Raw genomic sequence first — 9208 nt, forward strand, 5'->3', positions numbered from 1 at the left:
AAACGACCCCTAACCATCTAACATTTGGCTCGAGAAAGTAAAAAAATCTAATACAATATTTATTAAATATATGATATAGTAAAGCCTTGCAACCGGAATGTGGTAAAGCCATCTCTCCACAACACGAGTTGAATGATGAGATATCAATTAGAATTTTCCATCTAGTTTCTAGCAATTTGGATGGAAACTTCTTAAATGAGCACTTATAAAATGATTTTATTTGTCTGATTTGATTGTTTCTCGTTAAATAGATGGTAGTAAATAAAAACAATTAAGGTCATATTCGATGTAGAAAATAAATTAAAAGCGATGATTAGATTTTACTAGTACGCGTAATCTTTGAGACACAAGCCATCCATAAAATAGGTGCCACTAGATGCTTGAATCTCATTAATTTTTATCCAGCCATATTTTTGTAGAGATGACTACGCCCTATTCCTATTTTTCAGGTTCTACTATTATACCGTATTATCTCTTGAAATATAAGCCAACATGATAGGGCCCACTAGATGGGCAAGGGTTGATTGGTATGCCACCCTAACATGTTTGGCTGCAAATAGAGGACATGAATTTGAGCCCTAACTCTAAGGTTTGTGGGATCCATTGTGATGTTCATGAAACGTCCACTCCATCATTGGTTTTTCCAACTAAAACCTTAGCCTAAAAAGGAGGTAGGTCAAATTTGAAGTGGGTCAAGCCATAGGAAACGCAACATCAAAACCTTTTTGGGGTCCATTGTGATGTTTATATGGCATCTAACCCATGATAAGGTGATTTTCATTAGGATAAAAGGAAAACACATATATTAGCTTGATCCAAACTTCTATAGCCCCAAAAAGGATTTAATGGTGGGTGTTAAATCCCCATTGTTTCTTCTGGTGTGGCCCACTTAAGTTATGGATCTACTTGATTTTCGAGATCATGTCCTAAAATGAGCCAGTGCAATGGATAGATGGAGTGGATATAAGACATATACCATAGTAGGGTCCACATAGTTTATGGTTATAAAAAAATTTGCGCATCCATGAAGAGATGAAGCTACCAGATTTTGCTTGTTTCATCCCTACCATATCATGGCGTACAAGTAATTTAAATTAAGTTAAATCATGGATATTAGTCTAGTTGCATCATGAATCAAAAGTTAAGCTTGTTTGATTATCTAACTATAGACTGGTGGACATATATTCTACAATTTAAAATGAAAAATAACTAAGGGTATTATTTCAAAAAACAAGTATCCAAAATCAAAGTTTAAGATTGCTCGACAAATCTTTTTTTCTTTTTTCATGACATAATGACATCGGGTTCCACATTAGCAATTTAGTTTGAGTCAAAGTACACCACATATATAGTTTGTGAGCGCTTGCGTATTGATCATTGCAAGTGGCCAAGGCATCAAATAACTCTCAAATAGTCTTGAGCATTTTCCTTCACTTGATTCATAATCCTTTACAACCGCATCAATGAATCTCGTTCTGTGCAATTTCTTAACAAGCAAATTCATTGGCATATTCTCATATTTGAGTTTTTTCTCTAGATATCATCACAAAAAATGGAAATATTTGTTGTAAATTAATAAATAAATTACACATACAAGTCCTTAAGGGCCTATTTGGATTTGTGGATTTTTTTAAAAGGAAAAATGTGTTTTCTTAGAAAACATTATATATATATATATATATAGAAAACGGCGAGAAATGAAAATTTTCTTCATTTTCAAATATATTATTTGAAAAAAAAAGAGAGAAAAGAAAAAAAAATTTCATGAAAATTTTTAATTAAATACCAAATTTGATGTTATGTCGGTGGGTGTTGACGTCTCCCAATGAGACACGTATCTCCTTTATTTCCTTGTCTCTCTCTAACTCCCTCTATGGTGCATATGTCCATATGTACAGCCAAGTGAGGTGAAGCCTTTTTTTATAAGGTATTTGCCATGTTGCTCTCTCAACCAGTGTCGTTTATATAAGGGGAGTCATAGGTTGAAAGAGGTAGTACATTGGTTCATCTTTTGGGGTATTTCTTGGTGTGTGATTCATTGTATGGGTGGGAGAGCCACAAGCCTTATTTTTATGTTTCTCTTGTTTTTAGTGAAGAAAAAAAACTGTATTAGTGCCCCGTGTAGTAGGCACATTGTTGAACCATGTAAATCATTGTGCTTCTTGTCTCTTATTTTGGTTTGACCCATTTTATTGTGTTTTGGCTTCGCCCACTGATCATGTACTGGCATTTTTTGCAACCTGTGACATGTGTGGGTGTTAAAGATGGATCGTGACACATGTGTCATATAGTCACATGGGACACCTTCACCCATGTGGGGCACATTGGGCCATTTGGCATGTTAACACACTTGATAATGAGTAGTTGTAAATGTTACATGTGTAGCACATTGACAAGTGTACGATGCTCTATAATGGATTGCGGTACATGTGGAGCACTTGAATAGACATTTGGACATGTTACATGTCACTTGAATGGAAATTTACACACGTGGGACACTTGAAGATGGTTGGTGGCACATGTTGCGTATGTCACACGTTAGCACATGTCTCACATCTAAAGTGCTTAAAGATGAATGGTGGCCATGTGGTGTATTTAACTCAATAGTACACATGACACATGTTGCATACAACATATTAGGGCACGTTGAAATGTAGGTCACTAAAAGGCATGGGATGGCACATGTTGCACACATGACAAATGGTGCTTTAAGACGGATGATAGTACACGCTGCATATTGTTCACTCCCCAAGTATAAGGTTGTGATGTAGTGATAAACTCGGTGAGACCGAGGTCGAATCCCAAGGGACTGGAACCTGTATGTAATCTGAAATTAAGTAGAACTAGAACTAGACTAAGATAAAATCTAAATTGAATGTAATTGAGGGAATAATGGTGAAATATTAATCTTAAAACTTATAGAATTTAAAGGTAGGAACTAGGGTGCCAAGGATCCACTTATAGTAATTGGGAAGTTACCTAGCAATGATTCAAGGACATAACTGCAATTAGAGTCCTATCCTATTCAGTTGGTAAGAAGATATTTGTCAGATCTCTGAACTTCTCATGGATCTAATCATCAATAGATAAGATTGGTGAAGATTTGGAAGTGATCCCGTCACCTAACCATGCCCGGGAGACTATGGCAAATAACAGCAATTTACCAATCTCGTAGCCAATAATAAGAGAATTGTGAAGGTTAGGAAGGGTTCCATCACCCTACCATGCCCATGAGATGATGGTGAACAATAGGTCTTACTAATTTCACAATCTTAATAATGGAAAGAACATGCTTAAAGCTATCGCAGATCCATTGTAATTTGAGTCATAACAAACCATTAAAACTAAAAACATTCCTTATCAGCAAACTAGAATCTATGAGATTGAATAAACATAAATCAAAGTAAAACTAACACCCCAATCACGCTACAAGCTTCACCAATTAACCCTACCTAAGAGGTTTAGCTAAACATAAGCTTGATTAACCAATCCTCAAAAGAAAAGAAAAAAAAACATAAAAAACAAATACCAAACTCTCTATGCACGTCCCCAGATGGGATTTAATTCACCTCCACGGCTGCCTGTCCCAGATTGGATCCCCGATTCTCTCTCTCTTCTCTTCTTTTATAGGCTGATGGAGGTAGGCTACAAGCATTGGCGGTGGAACAGCCGATGCGAAATCTGTTTACGCAGCCAACAAGCGTGCGAGTCACGCCGTGTGCAAGAAAAGGACCCATCTTGCGTTGATGCTTGGTGGGGCCCATAGTCTATGGTTACTGAAGAATCAGGTTTATCCACTAGTTTCGTGGTATCGATTTAGGCCACTCCTCCAAGATTGAATTGAATTCGAACTCTGGGTGGACCACACCATTACTCAACGTGGCAGCTTTTTCCTTGCTCTGTGTTTTTGAATGACAGCGTGGGTGCATAAAACTGATTGGGTTTTAATCGAAGCCCTACCCTGGACATGATGGACGTCTTAGATCATCCATTTGGTGATCTTGGTGGGCCACCTCAACTCCCAGCGGACGGACAACGTCCAAGCTACGCAAATTGCTTGCGCTGGTTCTTAGTGGGGTCCACTTGATTTGTCCTTTGCAAAATCCATGCCGTCCACCAGATTCTTCTCGAAAAACCAGTGAGGTATGGTCTGTTTCGGCTCAAACTCGGTGTGGCCCACGAGACTTGTGCTTCTACCGTTCGTCCTCCGTTTGGACGGTTGAAATCCGATCTCTTCTATCTTTTGAAATTCCTCCACCTATTCTCGAGTGAGAGGGGTCGTGTGGATCTTATTGGTGGTGGCCCGTAAAAAATAACCCGCAAGCTCTGTTCAAGCTTTCGCTGTTCGCAGACGAGAGAGGTAAAGAAGAGATCAGTCAACAGCCTATTGACTGATCTGGTTCATCTGATGCACAGCCAGTGCACTTATGCACTGTGCACACGAACCCCCACGTGGGGCCCATCATGATGTTTATGTTAAATCCTCTCCATCCATTCGTTGTATCATCCTATTTAAGGAGTTGAGACCAAAATTGAAGCATATCCAGAAGTCAAGTGGGCCCCAGATCAAGGATTTAGTGGCTAATTTGTCATTTGGGCCACTTATACGAAGGTCCAGTGGTTGAAATTTGACATGTACAGTTAATTTATGGTCCTCAGGCCATATATGAAGTTTCAAGCCTAACAGATGGTGGGAACCCTGTGATCTTGCATTCTAGGTGACTTTTAAGCCACTTGAGCTTCAGTTTCTCAAATTTCTCGGATCTCTAGCATGTAAATCCGTTAATCTTGGTCCCATGGGGTCCGTCCCTTACCTTGGTGACTCATGAGCGTTAAATCCATGCTTTTAGCATCCTATTTCAATTCAAACTCGTAAATACACCTTGCATCACAAATATGATTAAATCGGGCCATTAAACAGTACCATATTCGTAAATCTAAGCAATAACTAGGGTCTGATATGCAATATTTGACCCTCAACACATATGTAGCATACCAACACGTGTGACACTTGAAGATGGATGGTGTTTGCACAATCTAATTAAGCACAAGGCCACATGTGTGATTAAGGACTTGTATTCAGCTTACGCATATGATCAAGGAGTGCAGGCGTGCTAGAGTCGTACTTGATTCGATGTTTGATTGAACGCTGGTGACCCTCGCGTTGAGACGACTGAGTAAGACCGGATTCGAAAATCCAGCCGTTAAATAAACCACCAGTTGTAATTAACGATCAGATGATCTGCGAAAGGGTGGAGGTAAGTCCTTCCCGATGGATTCCTCTTTTCTTGCGTTACTGACTTTTCTTTCACCACTACTTACAACTAATGTATTTCTCAAAAGAACAAGATGGACATATAAACTAAAAATGTTAAAGCAATGCCAAATTTATTAACACGTAGATGTTGCTCGGTACAATCGACATAGTAAAACAACTAGAGACAATGAAAAAGATAAATACCTAATCCGTCCATATGAATAGATGATCTAAGATGATAATTAGCAGGATGTAACCAGGGTGATTGATCACCCAAGTAAGGTCTCGGCTAATCGGGATCCATTAAGTTAGGGTTGTGGATGTTTATGCTAAATTGCTAATCCTACAGTACTGTAGAGATGGCGTTGAACAATAGCATTCTATGCTAAGACCACACTATGCTAAGATAAACGTAAAGATAATGTAAAAGAAGATACATTGTATTTGGCGTAGGCCTCAAGCTCTTCATCACGTGCTCTTTTGATATGTTATCAAGGCGACAAAACCCTCACTTGTTTTGCTTGATAGTTTAGGACCATTTGTATCTACGTCTTGCATTTCAAATAGAGAGATCTCTATAAATTTGAAACCATTAGCTTTTGTATCTCCACTTTTACGTAGATGGTCCTCTATGAGATTTTTAGGATGACACTACATTTAAAATTAGCTCAATTAAAGCCATCTCCACCCTTCGTCCCTTCTAATGATGGAATTGGGATCAGATCCACCTGATCGAGCTCTTCAATACTTTTTATTCCAACCAACTTCGATACGGGTCATTTGATTGATGTTCATTGATTCAAATATCGGTTTGATCTTTGGATATTTTCAAGATCTTTGTGATTGCAATAAGGGCTCCAAATATCTCTCGGAATATCTCCCATTTTAGAAGGATTGCAAGAGACAACCTTTTCGGGTGTATCATATCTAGATTCGTGATAGAAGTCTTGCTTTGGTAGGTCTTTTTATAGACGTGTTAGGTACGTTGCCTTATTAACGTGCCATACGAATCCCGGTCACATGTCATTCAACGTCTCAATCTCCTAAGTGCATGCATATAGTTTGTGCCACCACATTAATAATGAAAAAGGCGCATCGTGGAAGAAAAGTGTGGTGATAGATATCTTCAAATACTGGTACGATTCTACCAACATCAAACCCGTAATGTCAACACATGGTACCTTTTTATGGGTCCACGTTTGTGCACTGAAAATGGGTATAAAGCAGATAGTTGCATATGTTTGACACTTAGAATATAGACAATGGTACATATGACTACCATATCGGGGCAAATTATAAAAAGAGTGGTTATTTCCTCTCGATTTTCTCAATATTTTAAAAACGATAGTTTTAAGTGGGGTGTCAATGGGCTAGGTGGCCTACTAACATCAAAATTTTGAATAGGTCCAGCCCGACAACCCGACTTGAAACAGTTCAAAATCTAGGCCAAGACCAACTGTAGGCTCGACCATTCACATCCCTAGTTTAAGTACAGGAAAGAAATGAAAAGATAAGTATTCTTTAGGAAATGAGGTGAAAATGAAAATGACTTTAAAAAAAAAAAAAGGGAATGCACAAAAACAAACTATGATAATGTCATTTTCATAAAAATAATATTTTCAATTTATATTTCAACTAATCCAAACCGCCTAAGGTTTTTATTATGTGTTGATGATGAAGTCACTTGTTTGGATCTTAAGTTGCCGAAGATAAGCTACTTATTCCATGAGTAGCTTATCTTATTTTCTACTTATTAATAAAATAAGTATGCTCGGCAAACAATATACTTCTTAGCTTCACCTCTTTTGTCTCTCCCATGCCTCTCTTCGGCAGCTTACGGAAGGTAAAAAAGCTAATTGAAGTGATGACGTACTTTCTAGTAAAAAAGTTATTTATAATTAATCATAAACCAAACTTATTTAAAATAAGTTACTTATCTATTATCTATTACCGTGAGTAGAAAAAGTAACTTATTTGGTGGTATCCAATGAGGCACTTAGTATACTTTTGTAATATTATTATGAGATTTTTAACATATGTGCTATATTTGCCACCATCTTTACAACATGTGTGGGCCTGCTATGTTGTATATGCAAATCTACTCTGTTCATCAGGTGAGAACCCTTATTTGGAATGTACATACAAAATAGCAGCCTGATAAAAAGAAAAAAAATCCAATGATAAATAATGTGGTATAGGCCCGTGAGTTTTGCATAGGCTCATTTTATATCTTCACTTCATCCTAATAAGTTACACTGCACCTGATTCATGGTTTTGATGAAAGATACACAACATGGTGACCTCACACATAAATCTACGGTTGACATCCTATGCCCATTGATCCCCTTGCTGGGGCCCACCTCAGTTGATGGACCCAGTGTTTTCACACATGCGACTGATGGGCTCCACACGACTTGGGTCTTTTCAGCCCTGCCTAAAAAAGGGTGCCAGTGGAGGATTCCGGTCCCTCTCACACAACTAAAAGAAGTAAGTTATTGGATACTCTGCTAGAGTATGACACTTGATACACAGGCACTGAGAAATCGTATGCATCACATACATTAACCTAAATTAAAACCACTTGTCGAACCCATGTTGTTAAGCAACAGTCTCAAAATCAAATTGGTTGAAGAATCCTAACCTCTTACTAATGGACACTTGTTTATTGAAATAGGACCATTGGTAATATTCGTTTATAACCGTCAACAATAAAAAATCAAATAAATATAATCTTAGTATATGATACATCTGACCCATCATTTGGACCGTTGAAATTTAATTACTTTAATGATACGGATGTAATTTCCAAGTGCCTGTGTATCATCCATCACACTCTGCATGAGTTTTGAAGTCCTCCATCTTTAATACTTGGGAGAGTGTGATGGATGATTGTAGACATTTTGAAATTACTTTGAAACTGCATACGTACAATTAGTCAAATTCAACGGTCCAAACTGTGTTAACTAATATAGATTACTGTTTGAGTACGGGAGTGGTGGACATTTATTGGACGGTTAGATATGAAAATATCCAGTGGGCCTATTTCTAAGTGTCCACCACAAATATAAGGAAATCAGATATTGAGATTGTGACGTGAAGAAGCTACACATTCCAGTTGATTTTATTAACGGTAAAATATACAAGTGCCTGCATATCAAGCATCACACCCAGCCCGAGTATCACTGTCGGCTTTTGTTTACAACTTACAAGATCCTGTTACCAAAATACCTCAAAGCACCGTTCCATCGAGCCAGTGATCCAAAGCACTGTGGGGCCTACAGGGATGTCTGTTTGACATCCGCTTCTGGCCATATCGTCTTAGCATGTGTGCAGAAATGGAAGCAGATTTAAAGACTCAAGTGGGTCCCACCATAGTAAAGAGTAAGTATGGGAACGCTTGACCATTGAAGGATGCGGCTCATGTGGATCCCCGCTCCATCAAGGTAAGTGGATCCCTAACTATGGGCCTGCCACAATGTATTTTCCATCTTATATCCACTCCATCCATCCGTTTTGCCAGCTCATTTTAGGATGAGAGTCCAAAATTTTAGCAGATCAAAATCCCATGTGGACCATGCCATAAGAAGCAGTAGAAATTGACTATTAAAAACCCCTTGTGAGCCACAAAAGTTTTGAATCAAACTTATATTTATTTGGTCCCTTCATCTAGGTCACCGCGACCTCATCAACAGCTTGGATGGCAAATAAACATTACAGTGGCCCCTAAGAAGTTTTTAATAGTAGGCTTTCCATCACCACTTTTTTCTTAATATGGTCAACCTAAAATTTGGATATGCTGCATTTATTGGATCATGCCTTAAAATAATACGTGGAAACAGATAGACGGCATGAATATAAGACAAATACATTAAGATTGGTTCCAGAGTCTGGGGTCCACCAAACCTGCATTCACCCTTGAAACCTCTTTTTTGTTTTCTTTTTTTTTTTCTT

The sequence above is a fragment of the Magnolia sinica genome, chromosome 8, assembly GCF_029962835.1.
Source record: "Magnolia sinica isolate HGM2019 chromosome 8, MsV1, whole genome shotgun sequence".
Taxonomy (NCBI): domain Eukaryota; kingdom Viridiplantae; phylum Streptophyta; class Magnoliopsida; order Magnoliales; family Magnoliaceae; genus Magnolia; species Magnolia sinica.